Source organism: Alligator mississippiensis, chromosome 1 (assembly GCF_030867095.1).
Source record: "Alligator mississippiensis isolate rAllMis1 chromosome 1, rAllMis1, whole genome shotgun sequence".
In the NCBI taxonomy this organism is placed as follows: domain Eukaryota; kingdom Metazoa; phylum Chordata; order Crocodylia; family Alligatoridae; genus Alligator; species Alligator mississippiensis.
The window spans coordinates 192,470,068-192,492,209 of record NC_081824.1 but is presented as its reverse complement, the minus strand read 5'-3'; the positions used below and the strand labels follow the sequence as shown (position 1 = coordinate 192,492,209).

Sequence of the window (22,142 nt, the reverse complement as noted above, 5' to 3'; positions counted from 1 at the left end):
GGCAGCAATGCCTGTCTAAACACACCAACAACCTGAAAAATTGTTTGCTCCATTAATTTCAATCAAACATTTGTGAATGTTTTTTCTTTTTTCTTAATATCTAGGGAAATCTAGTTTGATCATGGGACTTCTCTCTCTTCTTTTGTTTTTTAAGCCAAACAGGCAATTTGTTTTCTATCTCTCTGTTCCTGCTAGAACCTACCTGCATCTTATTTTTACTCTCAAGCTTTCCTCTCAAGGGAAATTTTTCTAAGATCTAACACTAGTCCCTTACTTCAAGCAGCAGTGCTCCCTTCATATTAACCATTCTGCTATCTTCTGTGGTTGTACTGCTTTCAGCTCAGCGTTTGTCTCTGGATAACTCAGGCCCAAACACACAAACATGCACCAGAAGACTTGTCAACTACCACAGTCCTTCAGCAGAGATGCCACAATAGCTAGCAAAAAATGTAGTATTGTTTTCCCCCTTAAATGATAGCAGAGGTTTTAAGGAATTCAAGTCCCAGATTCAACAGCTGGAACTCTAAGAAAACCATTGCATATGATAAAACCCATAATAAAATCATGAATGCTGGCAGCACAGGATCTTCTGCTAAACTGTCAACATCAGACTAGAGTGGGAAAATCTATACAGAAGGGCTTCCTGTTTTGCTGTGTCTTAGCATAATATAAAGGGGAAAAAAATCCAAAGACATTAAGGTATAGCAATGCACATTTAAGGTACTCAAGTAACCTTCTTTCTGTCCTACAGCAACTCTCAGGGGAAAATATATATATATTTCATAGGTGTTTGGGCTGTAAGGGTCCTCAGCAGATCATAGAGTCTGACCCCTGCCCTGAGCAGGAAAGAGCACTGGGGTCAGATGACCCCAGCCAGGTGCATGTCTAACCTCCTCTTAAAGACCCCAGGGTAGGGGACAGCACCACTTTCCTTGGAAGCCCATTCCAGATTCTGGCAACCCTGACTGTGAAGAAGCTCTTCCTGATGTCTAAATCTGCTCGCCATCAGTTTGTGGCCGTTGTTCCTAGTTACTCCAAGAGGTGCCCTGCTAAAAAGAGCATCTCCTATTCCTTGCTGCCCTCTCCCCTCCTCTCCCAATGAATTTGTAGGCAGCCACAAGATCACCTCTCAGTTTTCTCTTGCAGAGGCTGAAGAGATCCAGGGCCCTCAATCTCTCCTCGTAGGGCTTTGACTGCAGGCCCTTTACCATACGAGTGGCCCTCCTCTGAACCCTCTTGAGGCTGTCCACATCCCTCTTGAAGCGTGGCATCCAAAACTGGATGCAGTACTCCAACTGCGGCCCGACCAACATTGCATAGAGGGGAAGTATCACCTCCGTGGACCTGTTTGTCATGACCTACTAATACATGATAAAGTGTGGTTAGCTTTACTGATCACTTTGTCACATTGACGACTCATGTTCATCTTCGTGTCAACAATGACTCCAAGATCCCTTTCCACTGCTGTGCTGCTGAGACGGTCCTCCCCCAGTCTGTAAGCATGATAGTGATTCTTTCTCCTTAGGTGCAGCACCTTGCACTTGTCCTTGTGACTGCGTCCTATTCTGTCCCGCCCACATTTCCAACCTGTACAGATCCACCTGGATTCATTCCCTACCTTCTAGTGTGTTAACTTTAGCTCATAATTTGGTATCATCAGGAAATTTAGACAGAGTGCTTTCCACACCCTCATCTAAGTCACTGATGAAGACAGTGAATAGCACAGGTCCAAGGACTGAGCCTTGTGGGACTCCACTGCCCACATCTTTCCAGGCTGATACCAACCCATCCACTACCACTCTGTGGGTGCAAGCCCTAAGCCAATTTGCCACCCACCTGACCATGTAATCATCTATGTCACAGCCTCTCAGTTTCTCTGTGAGAACAGGATGAGATACCGTATCAACGGCTTTCTTAAAATCCAAGTAGATGACATCTACCTCGATTCCTACATCTAAACATTTTGTGACCTGGTTATAAAAAGAAACAAGGTTAGTCAGGCAGGATCTACCTGCTATGAACCCATGCTGGTTACCCTTCAGCATTGTTTTTCCCACTGGACTCCCACAAATGTGATCCTTAATAATTTTTTCAAAGGTTTTCCCAAGGATAGAGGTGAGACTAACTGGTCTATAGTTACCCAGATCCTCCTTCTTCCCCTTCTTGGAAATAGGGACAACACTGGCCCTTTTCCTGTCCTCTGGGACCTGACCTGAGCACCACGAGTGCTCAAACATCCATGCCAGTGGCTCTGCTATGACACTGGCCAATTCTTTCAGCACTCTTGGATGGAGCTTATCTGGTCCCACTGATTTAAACACATCCACCAAGTGTCTCTTTACTAGGTAGGCACTGACAGTAGGTGGGCTGGTGTTCCTCCTGCTTCTGTCAGTAATACATTTGGAGATTTGTCTAGATATGTGCTCAAGAATACAGAGGCAAAAAACTCACTGAAGAGCTCTGCTTTGTCCCCCCTATTTGTCACCAACTGCCCTAGTCTATCCTGCAGGGGTCCTATGATGCCCTGGTGCCTTCTTTTTGCTCCCTATATACCCAAAGAAGGACTTTTTGTTGTCCTTAATTTTTGCCACCAGCTTAAGTTCTAATGCTGCTTTGGCCTCCCTGCAAGTGTGAGCCAAGGAGGTATACTCCTCCTTGGTAACTATGCCCTGCTTCCACAGCCTGTATGCCCCTTTTTTTGCCCTTAGGCTTTCCTGGATTTCCCTGTTTAGCCAAGGGGGTTTCTTGGCCCCTTTGCCCCCTTTTCTACTCAGTGGGATTGTCTCCTTCTGCACCCAAAGGATTGCTTCCCTGTGGAATGACCACCCTTCCTGGACCCCCATTTTGTCAATGCTCTTGAACTTTAATGCCCCCCTAACTAATCTCCTAATCACCCTGAAGTCAGCCTTTCTGAAATCTAGTACTTCTGCCCTGCTGGTTACTTCTCCCACCCTTTGCCAGATAGTGAATTCAATCAATTGATGGTCACTATCCTCTAGGTTACCTTGTACCTGCAGATCCGCTACCAGGTCATCCCCTGTAGCCAAGCCCAGTAAGGCATTCCCCCTAGTGGGATCATATACCTCCTGCATTAGGTGGAGGCCCTGTATGCAGGTTAAGAACCTACGTGAGCAGTTAGTCCTGGCTGACTGATCCTCCCAGCAGATGTCAGGGTAGTTTAGGTCACCAATGACAATCATATCTTTTGACTATATGGCCTCTGAGAGCTGCCCAGAGAATTCCAGGTCTAGCTCATCCTCCTGGTGTGGTGGTCTATAGTAAAATCCCACTACCAAGTCCCTTTTCCCACAACCCCCTTGTATCCTAACCCACAGTACCTCAGTTTGGCCCTCCTCTGATCCCATCTTGATTATAAAAGATGTATATTGCTCCTTAACACAGAAAGCAACACACACACCCTTTTTTCCCCACTCTATCCCACCTGTTCAACCTATAATCGTCAATGCCTACTGCCCAATCATGAGTAGGGTCCCACCAGGTTTCAGTTAGCCCAACTATGTTGAAGTTGTTGCTTGCAAGCAGGAGTGCAAGATCCTCCTGCTTATTCCACATGCTCCTAGCATTAGTGTAGAGACATTTAAGCCCCTCTTTGGATGTCCTTGGTACCCCCCCTGTCCTGATCCCTGTGATCATACAAGAAGTTCGACCAGATGACCTTTAAGGTCCCTCCCAACCCTATGATTCTACATAAAAAGGGAAGTGAATCAGTGCATGGCAAAGTGATATCAACTCAGCAGAGAATTTGTTTTGTGATAAGCATACAAGTGCATCTAGTTACTTTTTCATTACATTGTTTGATGAACAGAGCAGCCTAAGATCATGACTTTCCAATTAAAACAAAACAAAAATGATAAGTGCACAGGCATTTTTAAAGTAAACCCTTTAATTTTACCTTATTTTATGTCCCTTTGCAAAATGTAATACATTGGAATGCAGAAATAAGCAGAAGGTAAAAAAGCATCTAAATCAGAAGCAGAATTTAAGAATTGCTCTCTCCCCTTTTTCTCAGATCACCATATAAGAGCCCTGAAGAATACTTTTCCTGAGATATATCAGCTAAACCACTAAACAGAATATATAGATTTTGATGGGCAGGCAAATGATGAAGTATAAAACTCATTTTAGATACATATTATGTCAAAAGTAGAAATGTGGCAAACATTTCCATGTTTCAAGTAGCAGGTCTTTCAATTATTTTCCTAAATTCTTTTGCAGAGTACAAGAAATGGGGCACTTCTTGAACAACTGTTCAGGATTTCATTAAAATGCAGGGCAAACAAAGCCTGCCCCAGGAGAGGAAGTGTTCTTGCATGATGTAATTGAAACTGAGACAGAAAGAATCACAGAAAATATCTGTCTGTCATGAAATTCAGCTGTCTGGCTCACACAGATTCTAATACACCAGTTCTTTAAAGAATGAACCGACTGCACTGATTTTTTCAGTAGCTTCTCTCTTTATAATTTGAACTGTTGCCTTTCCTCTCCAAAAGGCTTATTTGGTTTGGACCTTCACCATAGTTGGTGGAATAATGCAGAAAGTAATTTTCAAATATTTTCACAATTAATGTAATGAAATCCACTACTGTTATATATGAGGTCAAATTATTAGTAGTTTACAAATTTTTGGACAAGCACTAGCTATTAATGGACTGTCTTAATTTCTTCAGTTTCTAAGTAAGTGATTATTTATCTGAAAACTAATAGTAGACAGTATTCAAGTTGATAATCATCCTTTCTTATTCTCCTGTTTGAAAAGTTTAAAATCAGAAAGCAGAAATTAACATGATTTTAAAGACTGGATATTCAATGTTGAGCTCCAAAATCCATATTTAGGAACTTAAATAAGTAGCCTGATTTTTTGGAAGGACTAAACCAATGACCAACCTTTAACCTTGTTTGACCTGAAATGACCTTAGACAAAAAACTTTGACATCCAGCTATTTGCCCCCCTCACCCCAAATGTCTCTTCCTGCTCCTCTCTGTTCCAGCAGAAAAGATACAGCATTAAATTTGTAACAACAAAGTCATTCCTAAGACAAATTATGATAATAAATATGTTTAAGCAAAAGAAACTCATTTTGATCTGATGGCAAATTATATGAATCTGAAACAAGTAAGAGTGGCAAAAGAATATAGAATGTAGTTGCATATTAAATTGCTTGCTTTAGAGATAAACTGAACCCCAACTATACCATTTAGATGCAGATCTAGACCTGCCTCTCAGCTTTCCCAGAATTTGGTAGTTTTTTAATTGAATGTTCTTATTCTGAGCCCCAAGCTGTGAATCTCAGATCTAGAGCAGGAATGGATCTAACCTCACCAAAGCTATACAAAGTTGATTCAATGTTCTAGTTCTGGCCAATAGAGACAGGCCCAAGCCATGATGTTCTGATCCAGATCTAGAGGTATAGGTCTTGTCTTCAAAGAGAAGAGGTATTGGATCAGTGCTCATAGCTCACCATCCCTCTAGTACAACTGTTCTTTCATTTGAAGCTCCAAATGAAATTTTCTCTTTTGATGGAATGTGGGATTGTTTATTCTTGTGATTTTGCTCTACTGAATGATTTCATTCACACTGATAATCACATGAGTTTATTGCCCAGTTTATTTCTCCATGAAAGATAAAACAGCATTGGTGCTAGAATATGCTACCATTGATGGTAATTTGCTTTTTACTGACCTCCTCATTAAAACATTTTAAAATCAAAAAGATGTTACATATCCCACTTGAAAATGGACTGTGCAATTATTTAGCTGTGTAAACATTCTTCAAAATAAGTTATAACCAAGGGGTGGATGGCAATGTGTATTGTCAATTTAATGAAGTTAGAAAAGACAGAGGCAGCAAAGATATACGCTCAGATAAGCTAAAGATGATTCAGATGGTGAACATTTGAACCAGATAACTTTCTAGTTCTATCTCAAGTTCAGGTTAAGTGTACAATCTGTGGGAAAGCCCCCAAAGCAATCTTTGATCATAAAAAGTTTGGTATAGCATATCCTTGGAATAAGCATAATTCCTCTGATTCAAATCTGCTTGGACCTTATGTATAGCAGCTAATCTTCTTGGTTTGCTATATAAACAGTTCTACATACCAGGTTAAGCATATCTAGGAGGCATTCCTACATCCTGCTGCTATGAACATTTTTCTTAACCTATTATTTCTGGCTGATTTTTTACACATACATTAATTCAATGCTTTATTACATTAGCTTTATTAGGAGAAAAGATGGGTTCCTTTATAAAAAGGTTATCCCTGGAAGCCAAATATGTTCTTATAGCTTTTGTTCCCATCCATATTTCCTCAGAGGCAGAAGTACTATGTACATTTGAGAATTGTTGCCTGCAGCACACAGGTAGGTGCATAATGTATCTGTGCAGAACAGTTTCAATCAAGCCTTACTACTTCTGGGTTTAAAGACTTGAAATTTCAATGCTAAACAATTTAGATGCTTCATTCTGGATGGACAGAACCCAAGCACAAGAAAAATGAAATATAGTGTAAGTCTTCAAGTTCTAAACATCCCACAAACTTGCCATGTCCCATGCTGCATCCATTCAAGAGTATACTTGAATTCAGATCTGTTTGCAAGCCTTTTTTAAATGTTCAAAACCCTTTTGAATGAGGATAACCTAAGTGTCACCCTAGGCTGTATTGTGCTAGAGACATTGCATATGACTAAAAAACAGATTTTTCAAGAGAACTGAGTTTCCACTTAGACATCTCACATAAGTGCCAAGGTTTTCAAAATTGCTTGTCATCCAGCAGGTCTCAGAAGCCATTCAGAATAACATCAAACTGACATATACCAAGGCCCTTTTAACAAATTCAGCCCTATATTTTAGGAAACTAAATGAGAGTTTTTGATTTTGGAGTTCTTCTGAAAATCTGGTCTAAAGTCTATCAAATAAGATCTACAAAAAGGCTTTTAAAGCAGCAGATATTTAAAAACAGTACAATTTTATTGCTGTGATGACAAGTCATAGCACTAGTATTATCGATGAAAGTATGATTTGGGGGGAATACTGAATGTGAAGAAAACATGTTTCAGACAAATACATTATTAAAATTAAAGTGCAATGCTTTCCTCTCCATCTCTGGCAATGCATTGCTAATTTTGAGATTTCTCCAAGGAAAATTTATAGTTGCTTTCCAGAAACTTCCTTGATTGCACATCAAGGAATTAAGTGCTTCTGGTCCACTTCCGGCTCTGCTGCCGAGCACGCTGGGGAGCCCCCCAAGCTTCTGTGGCACACTCCATCTGCCCCACCATCACAGCATTCACAAGCTCAGGTATCCTGAGGTATATAGAAAAAACATTTAAATCTGTGTCTATGTCCGAATGGCTGAATCTTTCTGAATCTCTCCAAATTGATTTGGAGGGTTCCGATTCAATTCAGAGAGATTAAAGGGTCTCCTGATTCGATTCAGATTCGGCGATTCAGCCACTGAATTGGGCCAAATCTCCACCGACTTGAATCAAGGACCGAAGCTTTGCACAACCCTAATATCTGTATCACTGTACTGGGAAACACTGCCATGAAAATAAACCCTGCCTACTTGCCCCTGTTCCATACTCACCAATGCGAACAAAAAAAAAGAAACATAACCACTGTTTGGTAAATGTCTAAGTTGCACTTGGGAATCTTTATTAACACACGTCTAGTACCCCTGTAACAGCAGCTACATTACATTTTTCCAGCATGAGGTATTAGGGAGTAGACAGGGCATATTTTCATGGTAGCACATCTTACTATGGGCGGTAGCTCCATTGAAATCAATGGGTGGTTTTCCATTTACTTCACAAGACTAATATGTTGCGCTATGTGCCTCTGCTCCTTGTCTGCATTATAGGGATTATAAATTACTTCCCTACTTCACAGAGGTATGGTGAGGAAAAGCAAATAAATAAATGGGAGACCTTTAGATGCTACAGTGCATGAGCTTTATGAGTGGGGAAAAAATACTGTGTTAACTTTAACAAGTCTTACTGATCCGGGTAAACATGTGCTTTGCTTAGAGTTCTTTGTTTAATCTTGTGGGTTTTTTACTGGTTGGTTTGTTTTACTTAATTAATCAGTAACTTAATGCTGTGGCATTTTTGGTCAATCATCTTCATCGTCAAGAAGGGCAGATATCAACAAGTGTACTCAACAGTTAGAAAATAATCATAGCTATATAAGAACTTCTCACCGACTCACTCCTTCTGCAAAGACTGGGACTGGCATGTAATGAGATGTTTAGCAGCTGGAAGAGCAATGGTGTATACAGTCTTTAGCTGTTTATATTTGGTACATTTTCTACCTGTTTAATGCTCAGCAACACATAGAAGTTATCTTGGGGGCTGGAATCATTCATAGCTAGAAAGAAAAGGACATTAAAACCTATCTTCCTTATGGCCTTGCTTCCCACTGACTTCAATTTGAATTAGGTTAGGCCTTATAGAAAGGGGTGAACCTTAAAAGATTCAGATTTCAGGTTTAGTTCAGATAAACAACCACAAGTTTACAAGGTTTATCCAAACGATCTGGTCCTCTAGGCTAGGGACAGAAGTTACACATAAACCAGTTTAAGTGATCAGAAACTGGTTTAAACCTGTAACAAAACAGCAGCTCAGGGCACATAAAGTAGTTTCTAAACGACTGGAACTGGTTTAAGATAAACCTGGTTGAATGTAGTATCAGACTTATATGATTTGGGTCAAACCAGTTTATGCAACTTCTGTCCCAGACCCCAGAGCCCCAAATTGGGCTGGAACAAAATCTCCAGAACTGCCTTTCTTGAGGGATTTCCTGTACTTCCAGTTTTGGATAAAAATCAGAAGTGGGGGGGAAAAAAAACCATAACAACAACAACATATATTGAAGCATTGCAGAATCTCAACTTGAACTCCAAAAATGGTCATTAACCGAGTTATTTAGAAGTTGTTTTCCCTCATCTTTATAACAGCTTTTGAGCCAGAATCAGAGTGCATTTATTGCCTCACCTGGCCTCTTCCACTCTCCTTGTGACCATTTTTTAACATAGTTTTAGGGTTGACACAGTTTTGGGGTTACAGTGATCCCCAGGTGGTATGATAAGGCTCTGTGTTCCACACACACTTGATATCCACATGGACCATTCAGGTCTTGCAGAAAATTTCTTTATCCAAACTATATCAAAGAGGACACTAAGATAAAGAGACTGTGAATACATTGATGTAGCTTACTATGTACTGACATTCCTAACAGACCCTGCCTTCTCTTCAGTCTGGTAGCTCTTAGTGTGGGTCTTTGATGCTGGTACAGGAACAACATCAACACCAATTTCATCAGCAAGAACACTACCCTTTAATCAGCTTCTGCTGACTTTCCCAAACCAGATTCTCGTTTGCAACATTAAGTCAGGTTATTCATTTTCCCCACCATAAATTGTGCCTTTAACTGTGTAGAGAGGGATCTTTGCTCTAGTCTAAACAAAAGCACAGGTTACCCAATAGGCAGGCGTCTTTTCTGAATCCCGTGGAAGCCAGAAAGGTGTAGTGGCAATTTCATGTTTAGTGTGGCTCCATGGAACCTATACCAGTAACCTAACTCCTTAGGCAGCTTTCCAAGAATATCCCTTTCAGTTACCGGGCAATGTGCATATACAATAATATACAATAGTAGTGCTGCATGCATAAGGCTTATGTGACTGTTTTCAATCTCTGCTTGTGGGGATTGACTCCTTCACTTCCTCTGCTGCAAACCGGAAAAAAAAATGTTTAGATTCTTATTGTGCCACTGTGGGCTTTCTAGCTAAATGTGAGGCAGAATGGTCCAATTTCTGTATGGCAACAGCTCGCATACTTTTCCAGTGTTTCCTGGTGGCCGACTAAACCCTTCCTAGTGCTTAAGCTCTTTAAAGTATTAGGCACCTCTTATCCAAGGTCAGTTATAAATTAATAATGCTGAAGGGTTCCCCCTTTTTTGCTCTCTTTGATGGATCTCAGCTATACATTAACCTACAAGAAAAGCAGCACTGTGGAAAGTTCTGTTCCTATGCTGTATTCATGACTCCCCATTTCCCTGTCTTTTTCTCATCTCAGGCTTGCCTCCCTTCATTGTTGGCTCAAGAAATCCAGTGCGAATTTCTCAGAGACTCCACATACTGTGATTTACAGTGGGATTTTTATTCTTGTTCATCTCCTTTTACTCTAAGCCAAAGTGTATGGATTTAGAGATACAATAAAGTTTAACAGTCAAGTGGCAGCTGAAACGCAGGTCTCTGGCAGACAGTTCGCTGTATCTTTAAGAAGTTTGTCTCCCGGGTTCTACGCAGCTGTTGATGGGAAGAGAGTTTAGGCATAATATCAGCAGTTTATCAGACGCTCTATAACTAAATTCTCTGTGTGATGATGACTGGGAGTGCATGCACATATATAGCTGTCTCTGTACAATACATCTTCAGACCAGATGCATCCAACATGTTAGAGATTATGGCTTTGTTTTCTTCTTAAAGAAGCAAAATTCCAAGGGCCATCCATATTCAGGCTCAGTACCTATTTCCTTCAAGGAGACATGCTGGAAAAGCGGTATTCATGGGTGTCTGAATCCAGACTGTGCATGGTCCTATACACACTCCTTCTCATGGATCATTCCTCCCAGAACAGAGTCCCTTCTCGTTCGGGAAGCTGACAATCCCCTGCTACAGCAGACTCCACCCCAAATGAATTCCATAAATTCTGTGGTAGCCAGAAATAGGAACACAGCTCCCTTTGCTCCTGTAAGCCTCAACCTAGTGTTTTTTCAATGCACTAGCAGGACATTATAGGGATGAGGTCCATAAGGCTCCAAAGAAGCAATAACTATTTAATTTATTTGTATAAAACCCAGAGCCAGTAGCCTACCTGTCATGTTATTTGCCATGTACTGGTAACAGAGCAATACTGATTTTATATCCTGGGCGTGCACTAAATGTCAAATATTTAATGGAAAAAAAGAAAATAAAAACCATCTGATCCAAGAACTGGTGGCTCTATACTTGGGATTCAATAACTTTCTCACCCCTTCTTCCCCCCTCCCCTCTGCATCCTTCTCCTCTACCTCTGTCCCCTCTTTCACTTACTTGGAAGATGTTATTGTTTAATGTGGCACATTCCCAAGCTGCTAGACTAGGACAGTAAAATTATTTACTGACTTTACTGTACTCTTCTACCAGTCAGTCATTTTTTAAGCTTTCAGCCCTCCTTCCCATCCACCCCCACCTCCAGTCCCCAATTAAATTCTCTCTGGAGTTTCTTAACCCTCCCCTTGCTCCTTCTTTGCTAGGCAGGATCTGGAAAAAAGAAATCAAGGCCAAGCTCAACAAAACTACTGCTGCGTAATAGCAGTCCTTTTTCACACACAGATGGTCAACCAGAAGAATGAGAGCTTTATAAGACAGACATCATGCTGGCCCTAGGAATCCTGTTCTCCTGGACCTCAGCAGGAGTTTTTCATCACCAAAGAGGATAATAAGTCTGTCAGGCACCTCATACACATCAAACAGGTATTAATAAAAATATAAAAGGAAAGTACTGTAGGGAATGCATTCACAAGAAAGTGAGAATCTTAATGTGATAGTTAAAATGCATATTACAATTATGCATGACCAATAGCTGTGTCAACAGTAGCTTATAGTAAGTTGCTTATAAGCAGGGATTATGCTTGTTTGTATGCACAGAGCTTGCACTTTAACAGTAATATTTTCAGTGGCCAAAATCCAGGTGCATTTATGTATTTTCATGCATGCACAAGTAGTGTATTTGTACATGATTGTGACAGGTTTGGGTCCCAGGAGTGGCTGTGACACCCCTGTGGCCATGCAATTCCTGCACCGGCTCCAACTCTAGGGTTCTCACCTCCATTACTCACCCACCACACCTTTGATGCTATTATTTTAGTAGGATGGAGGCTACCTGAACGTCTTAGAGTGAGTCTGCTGTTGTTCCTGTGTTGAAACTTGGCCTTCTCAGCCTTCACCCTTTTTCTCTAGCTGAGCCTTCTAGCTCCAGTTCACTCACCAAACTGAGCTTCAGGGTTCCCAGCTTCTTGTCTGGTCATCCAGAGCCTTTATCTCTGCCCTTCTCAGGCTGCTGAGCCTCCCTGGGCTCCTTGTCTCTCTCTTGCTCTCTCTGTCTGGGCCCCAGACCGTGTCTCTCCTCTTCTCGGGCTCTAAGCCTTCTGGCCCCGAGTCTGTGCCCCTCAGGCACTAATGTAATTGCCCCTCATGGGCTGTATAGGATCACCCTGCTGGGCATGTTCAGCGCACCCTCCACAGACACTATGGGATGGCCTCATCTACGCATCCAAGCCACCCCTCATAGTCCTCCCAAACTACTGGGTCTTCCTTTCAGTATGTAGTCCTCCCTGGGCACCAGACCTAGGTGAAATCAAAACACAAGCCCTTCTGGCTATAACTAAACTCCTACCCCAATCCTGGATCTATAAATGTGGCCAGCCCTCAGCTTCATCTCTTGCCATCTCCAGGCCTAGCCTGCTCACAGTTTGCCTCTCACAACCTTTGCAGAGCTCTTCCCTGTTCAGCCTCTATGGCCAAAGTGCCTTGACTTGCCTTTGGGGCTGCCTTTTACCAGTCTGGCCCTGTCTCATTCTGGACAAGTGACCCTCCAGGGTGGCCTGCAGGTGCCTCCTAATTAATCTCATTGCCTGGGCTGCATGGCAACCCAGCTCCTGCTGTGCTCTGCCTCCCCTGCAGGGTCCTCTCTCTTGGCTCCTTCTCTCTTGAAGTCACAGAAAGCCCCAAGCTCTGTCTGTTACAATGACCATTCAGTTGGCTGGCTGCATATACCTGCATAGTAAGGGTGTACGAAACGGGCCCTATTCGATTTGGATTTGGCCTGGATCAGGGACAGTGATTCAATCCGTTGATTGTCCCCAATTCGATTCGGCTGAATCTGAAGATTCAATGCTAATTCAGCAAATCAGCGATTTGGACACAGGCATAGCTTTAAAAAATTTTTCTACATACCTCAGGTAGCAGTATGGCTCGTGATCGCTGCAGTACTGGGGCAGATGGAGCAGCTCAGGGGGCTCTCCAGCACACTCGGCAGCGAACCCAGCAGTGGACCAGAAGCACTTCCGGGTCCACTGGGGAGTGTACTGCGGGCCCCTCCCATCCCCCCCACACCGGCTCAGTGATCGGCTGCAGGGGGACCCTGGGTGCCCCCCCGGATGCAGGAAGCACCAGTCATTGAGCCAGGGGGGCATGGGGTGCGGAGGCCCACGTGCTCCCCAGTGGACCTGGAAGTCCTCCTGGTCCACTTCTAGGTCTGCTGCCGAGTGCGCTGGGGAGCCCCTGTACTTCTGTGGGATGCTGCATCTGCCCCAGCACCACAGCATTCAGAGTCCCTACTACCTAGACGTATGTAGAAAAAACATTTAAAGCTGTATCTGCATCTGAATCACCAAATCTGTCTCTCTGAATCGATTTGGAGAAATTAAAGTTTCCTCTGATTTGATTCAGATTCAGAGATTCGGCCACTGAATTGGGCCGAATCTCTGCCAAATTGAATCAGGGACCAAAGCTTCACGCAGCCCTACTGCATGGAAGTGTCATATTTACTCAAATATAAGACAGCCCTGAATATTAAACAAATCCCCAGTAATTAGATTCTATATATAGAAAATGTATAAATTCGTTATAGTTTTCTAGGTAAAGAATCTAATTATTGGAGGTTTGCCTTGAATTCATCTGCCTCCTACTGCTACAGAAGGGAAAATAAATCCATGGGGGTCAGGTGGTCCCCTTGCCCTCTGCTCCCCACCAGCTGCTTCCCCCTGCAGCCACTTCCTCCCTCCCCATTACTGACAAATCCTGCTCTCTCTGAGCACATAGAAATGAAGAACAAAGTTGCAAACACTGACCTTGAAAGTAGTACTTTGCACATAAGCAACTTACTATGGGTACACCTAGATTTAGTTCATCCAGAATTGATGTATTTTACCTTTTTTGAAACTACTATAAATTTTACAGGTATTTCTTAAGAACACTTTCAGGCTGAAAAGCCTGGGGTGGAAGATACTTGCCAGTTGTAGCATCACATATGGTATTTGAATGATTGAGTGTTGCTCAATCGAGAGGATTCAGAACTGATTTGGCTAATTTGACCTGGAATACGAAAATATTTCCAAAAAAAAAAGGTTCCCATCAGCATCTCAAACTTTTTTGGCTAAGATCACATGAAGCATTTTTGGCATCAAGGGCAAGATGTCAGGGCTGGGTCTGGCCCTCCTGATGCTGGTCTGGTATTGCAGTTCCTTCAGACCCAGTGCCAGTTCTCCACAGAGGGTACACCCACTCATTTTACGGGCCTCACAAAAAAAAGGGTTCCGATCAGTATATTTTTCTCAGTGTGGGCCATGTGTTTTATAGTCATGCTCAGTGTTGGCTGCATTTACATTAACTTCATAGTTGGTTTCCATGACTGAGCATATGCTGCTTTTGGCAACAGTTTAACAATAGACAATGTATTTAAAGAGGTTTCCTTGTACGTGAGTGCAAGATGAAGGGTTTTTTCTGCCATGCTAATTGGGAGGGGAAAACCTTGTCTTATATTTGAGTAAATACTGAATATAATTTACACTTTGGATATGCAATGAGTGTATTCACATGTGCAAGCATACAATATCCAATCAGTTGCTCACATAAATTTGCATGCTGATTTAGGGCCACTATTTTTTAAATCTGCCCTTGTGTTTAATAAATACATGCACATGACTTTCTCTCTCTCTGTATGTGTTTACACATGTACTTAAATAGACAGAGAGCTGGAATTTTTTTTCTCAAAAATAAAATCTCTTCTTCCCTAAATAGACTTTTGATGACAGATTTTTCACAAAGCTGGCAAAGCTTTTCATTTCTAGAAAATCAAAAGCTGAACCTCAGCCTCCTGTGTGGTAGCTACAAAGCAGTGTCTGGAAGCGTCAGTTAAGCATATGTGAAGATCATGTATGCAGACACCTTTAACTGCAGCCTTTGCCAACCCAAGAACACCTGCATGGAGAGCATGGAAAAATAATTGAGGAACTGATGATTTGTCTAAAGCCCTGACAACAGTAGTAATGCAAAAGAGAACTGCCACATTTAGCCTGAACTAGCCATCTTCCTTGGCACATTCTTTTCCCTACTTCTGTTACAAAAAAATCCTGAGTACTTTTGTGAGCTAATGATTTTAACATTTAAATATAAAGAAATATTGTGCACATTTATACTGCCCCCACAGACACACACATATTAGGAAAAGCTTCAGGGGCAGCATTTTCTATGTTGCTAATGCTGCCACTCGTTAGAATGTATTTTAGTAGAATATCAATGAGGGCTTTTGAGATTAAGTTAAAGAACATTAAAGAATTAATCAGGCCAGGTGCAAGGTTAAGCAATGGCTTCAAATACAAATATGAATTCATCTCAGAAGAACTGATTTTAAATGTGATTCAGATCACACATGGAATTTAGGCTGCTGGCATCCTCTTTGTAGCTAGTTGATGTCTAGGAAAACACTGACCTCACCCTGTATTAAGGACATCTGCCAATTGTCAAGTAGTGCACAGGCCTGGAGTCCTATTAGTTTCTTCAATGTTCCAAGACACAAAGCCAGCAACTGTGGCAAGAATTATACTTTTCCCCTCTGGCTAGCCAGACTGTCAAATGAAGACAAAACAACAGATATATCCTATGGATGCTTCCATTTTATGCTGCTGAAAACACTAACAGGTTGTCATACTGAGGCTATATTCCCCTGGCTCTCACATCAAATCTGTGTATAATTTTGAGTCTCTTTTCAGGAGCTGCCAATGAGCAACTTACTGCAGGATATGAAGAGGACGCACTGGCAGAGCTGTTTCACTGAATGTTTCAGACAACTTGGCTCCCATGTTCCTAGCTCAGTCTGGTGCTGTCAAGCCCTCAAGTGCATTCTCCAAGGGTAACAAAAAACAATTAAGTTGGTCTTTTTGGCATGAGTCTCACTCATAATAAATTAATTTTAGGGGCATTTTCTCATGAATTCAATCATATTGACTTTGATTTTCTATGCTTCTCCTTTGGCCCAGTCCATGCCATAAAATTAACAAAGAATGCACAAAAGGAGAGGAACTAAAGAGCAGAGAACAGAGACACATGTTCAGAGTTTGGAAAGAAAGAAAATTAAGCTACTGGAAAAAAGACTTCTTTTTCCCTAGGCTTTGCCATTTAAACTGAGGAACAGAAGTAGTAGTTACCTTAAAAGAAAAAAAAATCTTCAAACAGACTATATCAGAGGTACTCCAATCTCCATAGTGACATTCAAATCTTCCCATACCAAGGTCTTGTACATATAGCCTTTAAGCAGTTATTATGACTGCTAATAACAAGCCTTCAGGCTTCAGGGTATAAACCAGACTCTAACTAAAGAGGGTCAAGAAGAAATTGCCCTACAGGCAAGTTATCCCACAACTGTTTACTGCATGGATTCTTGAATCTTCCTCTAAAGCATTTTGGTTTTTAACTACTGTTGGAGATGGGATACTGGACAAGATGGGGCTCTATCAGATCCAGTTTGGCAATCCCTATGTTATGTAGCTGTAACTATTTATCATATAGTTAAACTATTTAAACAGGCATAATTAAGTTAGGGGAGAATGAAAAAGTGTAGACTAGAAAAAGATCCTACAAAAATGCACCAAGGGTAGGTTTCAATGTATACCTACCCACTCGATTTCTCAAAAGTGAATCAAATATCTAAGATGGGAAAACAGCATGTTGCCATTCATAGACATGGCAACTGTGATTTACCACAGCAGCAGCCAATTGGTATTTCCTGTGCAGCCACGTCAGTCCAAGAAACATCACCTTCTTTCCTATAGGAAACAGAACAAATCAATTAATTGATGTCAACCAGCCATATAAGAGCATTGTGAGCCTGTCCACAGTCCTATCAAGGCAGTAAAACCCAGCAGGTCTCTGCCTGGGTACAAGCCTCATACTTCTTCCTGCCTAAGGACAGGCACACATGTTTCCAAATGTGTCATGTTTGGGTTTCACCATGGAAAGTGGTGATGGTTACTTTTCTGCAGCAAATGAATCACTGCTGCACATAATGTGGAGGTTAAATGTGACTTCTGTGGTCCTATTCAGAGTTTAACTTCTGCCCCACAAGGTTTGAATGATTTTGTATCTTAATGTGAAGCTCAGGGGATGTAAAGCAAACACTAGATTTCAGTAGGGACTAGATGAGAGGCAGAAGTGGATGTACAAACAAGCACAGACCTGGCTCGGGGTGAAATCATAGCCCAATTAAAGTCAGTCAGGACTCGCTAACTTCAGCAGGGACAGTAACTCACCTTTGAAGTCTAACATTCATAAGGTAACAATCTCAGTGTCAAGACTGCTTTGACAACACATGAGCACTCACTACATTTCAACAGGATTTTTTAATTCAAACAAACTCCCCCAATCATAACAACTCCACCATCTTTTCCTTCTCCTCTCTCCTTGATTAGTTCCCTCTTGTATTCCCGCAGATTCCTGTCAATTGCATTTACTCGCACTCCGTCTAAACCTCAGTCATATAAATTGTGCCAAGTGGCAGGATCCCTGAGCCCTTGTGAAGCCCTACTTAAATTAATGAGGCCTGACACAGAATTCCTCTTGCTCCGAGCAATTGGCAGGAGCAGGACCTGAGACACTGCACTGACTTGCCCCTCTACTGGCAGATTTTTCTCCAGGTTCTACTTCCTACATGAGCCAAGAATATTTGCTGCTTTGTGCCTAGTTTGGCAGGTATTAGTACAACTGTATGTACATACCACCTGATTGTGCTATGCGAGTTGGAAAGAGAAGTGGGAGTAATGATAACACTTTAAGTGCCTGTAAATTTTTATTGTGTCAAACAATTCCCCATATCCCTACAGGGTCTTTACAAACACAAAAACCATACCCATTTGGCAAGAACTACAGACAAGGATTATTTTTTTTACCTTCCTCCTCTGCACTGGGGATAAAAATATGTGATGGAAGATTTTTAAGCCAAAGGCCTTTTTTTTTCCTGCTGCAGTTAGAGGCATTCTCATGATTTTAATAGAATTCTCTAATGACTCTAGTGTTCTTTTTTATCACTCTATATTTTAGAGTAGTAAATGGTAAGGGGCAATATTGCAGCTCTGCCTTTTCTATCACCAATGATAGCCAAGTTTGTAATGAGTTCTTGAGATTATTTTCATACTAATCCTAGTGTCCAATACCTTCCTAATTATTCAAAACACAAGATGGAAATTACCACTGAGCTAAAATCTCTTCAAATTAGTCTCACATATGAGGAATCATTAACATTTTGTCTGTTTTGTGTTTAATTTGCATGACTAGAACAGCTGGGGTTGTGTTTTCCTTTCAGTTTTGGAAAAGAATCCTAACTTACTGTTAGCCTACCGATTTTAAGATCCCTCCCCTGGTGATTGTCCTCAAAGCAATGCATGAGAATCACTGTACTAGCCACCACGGGACACTTGGGGATCTCAAGCACCCAGAGGTAGACTAGCAGTTATGAACAGCTTGGCCGCATCTACATGTGCTGTTAACTGTGACTAAAACATCACCATCTACACGTGTGATGCTATTATACCACGGTAAACTAATTAATGCCTTCTTAAAATAGTACCGTCAAGGACAGTACTATCTTATGGCAGGGTAGTTAACTGTGATTAAATGCATGTGTAGAAGCTGACCACTGATGTGAATTGCACCTGGTAAGCCCAGCCAGCAAGGAGCCAGACTCCTGCTCAACACCTAGCCACATGGCTCCACACTTTCAACATTCTCTCGTGCCCCAGCCAGCCCCTTCACTGCCTGATGCCAGCACCCAGAGTCCGGGGCTAACTCCCCCCGATCTTGCCCCTGGCATAAACTGCTCTGCCCCAGCTCAAATTGCTGCTGTCGTGGGCGCACATATAGACACTGTTCCCAGGAATAGTTTACTCCAGCTCAAACTGCTCTGCAGTTTATTACTTCAAATTAATTGCACATGTAGATGCACCCCTTGAGATTATCCTCTTCCAAGTAGACTTTCATTGTCAGAACTCTTCAATGTAAGATACAATGGGCCAACCCTTTAGCATGAATCTTTGTAGAAGAGCAGGGGTATAACAAAATATCCATTCAAAATTTTTGGAATGAAATCCAATTCCACCTAAATCAAAGGATGTTTTACCAGTGGCTTGAATGGGATCAGGATTTCACCAGTATTTTATACCCATATAGCTAGACCTATTAGTTCAATCTCTCCTATATACCCAGCAGGAAGCTCATCAACTTTACAATATTATATCAAAACACAGTATCTAAATGGATCATAAGTGTATGTATGTACCTAATAAAACCCAAACCAAATATGTTTTCTCTTAAAGTTCAGACCTTGCTCCGGTTGTGTTTGTTATACTAGAGTGCATTATGTGACATGGTTCTGTGTTATGCAGTACTCTAGCAAGCATGTAAAAAATGCACATTGAAGAAAAAAGTTATTTCATATCCAAAATAAATACACACCCTTGGTAAATGCCAAGGCAGGTATTTAATACAAAAGGCAGGTATTTTGAATTAGGAGATCTGCAGGGAATTGGTTCCTCACAAAGCTCCAATTAGCTTTCAAATTATCTCCCATGCAATGTGTACAAATATTCCTAACCAGACTTCACTGGAAAATGGATTCTCAATGCTTCTATTTACCTAATAGTTAACACAAGGATAACAACACACATACAAATTTAAAATAAAAACATATGTGGGACTTTTTTTTCCAAACAAGAATTTGAAACAGATGTGCTCTTTTAACTATATTTCTTCACCCAATGATTTTCTCTTAACTATCTATAATTTTTAATGCATTTTTACTAGAAGTCCAGAAAGTTGCTATCCTAATAAATTATTAATCTTTTTCTCTCAATAATGTGGTTTTAAAAGCACATATTCCACCCTTATTTCTTGCTCAGAAATCCCATTCAAATCCATGAGTTTTGCCCGAATAGAATATAGCCCAAATATAAACATAGATTAGTTTCATAAGGTGTATCTAAAGACCAATATAATAAGGTGCATATTTTTCCTATTACCCAAATAAGTGAGCATTGAAGTACTCCCCGATCTTCTGGCCAACAGTGTACTTGCCTGTCTAATGGGTCCCTAACACACTAAAAGCTTCTCAGTTCTTCTCAGTTCCTCAGCTCCTCAGTTCTTTGTAAGCTTCTCAGTTCCTGTCTCTGATTAGTCATCAGTGGAGTAACCTTTGACAAAAGATTTGACTTCCCCCTGCCTCAATGTCCTGACCTGTCAGATAACAATGCTTTCCCATAGATCATTTGCAGAGCAAGGTCAGAAAGAATTAGCACAACAAAATTCATTAAACAAACTGAACAGAGACACTAACAAAATCAGACCAATTTAACCTAATCCAAATAAAATCAGAAAGATTCAGTTTCAACAAATAACAGGATGCCTATGCTACTCAACACTAGACTTAGTAGAAGGTCCTGCATATCTATGGGCATTCCAAAAGGTATTTATACCAAGAATGGTTCAAGTAAAGAAATAGTAACATGAATTCTAACATGAGCTGTATTATAATATAATACGGTCTTCGGATTTACAGAAAAACAAATCATTAGGACTCAGCCATGGTTTCCTGTCCTGGTACGACAATGCAAAGTTACACCATACAAAAACACCCTGAGAGACAGTATAATCCAATGGTGCTCAATCTTTTGGCCCCGCAGGCTGGATCAGTGGCATGAGGCCAGTCCATGGGCCAGAGCGGGCTTCATACCACACTGCCAGATTGGTCCCCGCACCACTTCAGTGCAGCCCTGAGCTGCCAGATAGGGGTTGGTGCTGCCTCAAACCAGCCCCATGCCACTAAATCAGACCCCATACCACTTTGGCCCAGCCCCACACCAGCAGATCAGCCCTCATGTGCCCAATCTAGCATACAGAGCCACACTATCTGGTTCTCCACAGGTCCAGAAATTTGGCAGCAGGGGAGAAGCAATTCAGACTGCCCTACTCCCTTACTGCTAAATTTTCAGAACCTTGGGGAGCCCTATGGGCCAGATGACGTGGCTCCATGGGCTGGGCTGGGTTGGCCTGCAGGCCAGGGGTTGAGTACCCCTTGTGTAATCCATTTTACTATAAATATTCTCTGAAACACTACTGATTCTCTTTAATTACAACCCTCCCTCCCCCACCAAAAAAACAAAACAAAACACATGAGAAGAATGCTATTAAGTTTATGAAGTCAAGGACTCAGAAGTCAGGCGATGTCAAAATAAGGCTGCAATCTTAATTCAACCATCTTCTAAGTGTGGAATATGATGCAAGCCTGAATTGCATACTCACATGCTTCTATTTTCCCACAGGCTCCCAGGCCTCATTCAGTGCATGGAATAGATGATGATCACCCAGAGAGCAACTATTCAACACTCTTCAGGTCCTGCTTGGAAGACAGACTTAACTTCCTCATAGGCCATTTCTATGGCATGCATCAGTAGAAAGTGAGAACTTTACAAACAGCAATTCATTTATTTTCACAATGCCCTGGTAAAATGACAACATGTTGTTATAAGAGCTGCTCAAAAACACAGAATTTCAGATTCACAAGCACTACTGTTCCAAAATCTTCTACCCATTCCCACTAATCATGACTCCTTCAAACCTGTCTCTAATACAATCCCATCTCTTCCCAAGCACTGTCTCTGTGTATCAGTCCCATTCTTCTCTAGCCAATCTCAGTCTCCAATCCTCTGGCTTCTCCTCCCATTCTCTGCCCCCTTGCAGTTATAGTTTCTCCACTCAAGACTGAGGTTGAGGGTCTAGGGAAACTCTCCTTCTCATTTTAGTGTCAGGTCATATTGACCACCCATGGTCCTAAAACCAGTCTTTTCCCTAGGCTCCTCATCTAATCTTGCTCTTCCAAGTGCCCCCCTTCCCTCCTCCACAGATCTTTGTCCCAGTCTCTTTCCCCAACAAGACTGAAAAGTTCTTCATCAGATGTCTCTCTTCCCCTTGTCCCTTGTGTTTTCCCCTCACTGCACTAGTTCTCAGTCCTACTCTTTCCCAATCAGCCCCAGTCTTTGC

The 22,142-nt window shown here is 41.6% G+C and overlaps 2 long non-coding RNA genes across 2 annotated transcripts; one reads left to right on the top strand and one right to left on the bottom strand.

The window, feature by feature from the left end:
* Positions 1–3,919: 3,919 nt before the first annotated feature.
* LOC109282162 (uncharacterized) lies at positions 3,920–21,486 on the bottom strand. Its single transcript, XR_002089058.2, has 3 exons — positions 21,405–21,486; positions 16,733–16,882; positions 3,920–10,322 (listed from the first exon to the last, which is right to left on the bottom strand). It is a non-coding gene; the product is annotated as an uncharacterized LOC109282162 (long non-coding RNA).
* LOC109282161 (uncharacterized) lies at positions 11,269–21,513 on the top strand. Its single transcript, XR_002089057.2, has 3 exons — positions 11,269–11,531; positions 15,830–15,969; positions 21,425–21,513. It is a non-coding gene; the product is annotated as an uncharacterized LOC109282161 (long non-coding RNA).
* The last annotated feature ends 629 nt before the right edge of the window (positions 21,514–22,142 follow it).